The 829-nt window shown below is 35.1% G+C and overlaps 1 protein-coding gene across 1 annotated transcript in view; it reads left to right on the forward strand.

The window, feature by feature from the left end:
• The window catches only part of ARMC2 (armadillo repeat containing 2), a 137551-nt gene that overhangs the window by 37854 nt on the left and 98868 nt on the right, over positions 1–829 (forward strand). The gene's annotated exons all lie outside the window — the stretch shown is intronic.

Below are 829 nucleotides of genomic sequence, written 5' to 3' on the forward strand. Positions count from 1 at the left end.
TATATACTCTTAGCTTTTCTGTTACTGTTAGTTTCATGGTCACATTGTGGTGACCTAAGTCACCACATGGTCCTAGGTCACATTCCTATGAATATTTTGCAACAAATAGGGGAAACTAAAAAGTAAAATGACTATTTATTACACAAATATAGCACAATTTACATAGCCAAGTGTTATCTCCTTCAGAACGGACACCTCAGAATCCAGTATCTTTATTCTAGGAAGGTTGTGTCAGAGGCGAGGGCCTTGACTTTTGAGAAGAGTTAAAAGTAACTTGGGACCAAATCTGATGAGTAAAGAGTGAGTGACTTGCATTGCAGGAGGAGGAACTAGCATTTCTTGAGCTTCTATAACAGGAATTGTATTTATGTCAATGACCCTATAAGGGGACTACTGTCTCCATATTATAGTTGGGCAAGTTCAGAGAAGTGAATTTCCTGCACAAGTTCGCATAACAGTAAGAGGATTCTACTCCAGGTCTGTTTGATCCCAAAGTGATTTAGTCATTTTTTTATATTATGCTGAATATTTTATTTACCCTTTTTCTACCCGTGTTTAGGAAAATGTGTCTCCAATGTTATAAAACTAATTCTTGGGGGATCTGATTTATAAACTGATTCTGGGTATAAATGAACAAGAGTAAATAAAAAGTATTTTGAAGAATGTCATCATTATTGAAATAAGCCACTTCTTTGAAGGAGAACTCTAATATAGATGTCCATGTTCTATTCGTGTATGCAAGAAAAGTGTTTGAGATTATGTGTCATGTGTGATAGATGACTTTGCCCATTTTTCCAAATGATATGACTTGAATTTCACCTGTATTTTT

The sequence above is a fragment of the Propithecus coquereli genome, unplaced genomic scaffold (genome assembly GCF_000956105.1).
Source record: "Propithecus coquereli isolate 6110/MARCELLA unplaced genomic scaffold, Pcoq_1.0 Scaffold35, whole genome shotgun sequence".
Taxonomy (NCBI): Eukaryota; Metazoa; Chordata; class Mammalia; order Primates; family Indriidae; genus Propithecus; species Propithecus coquereli.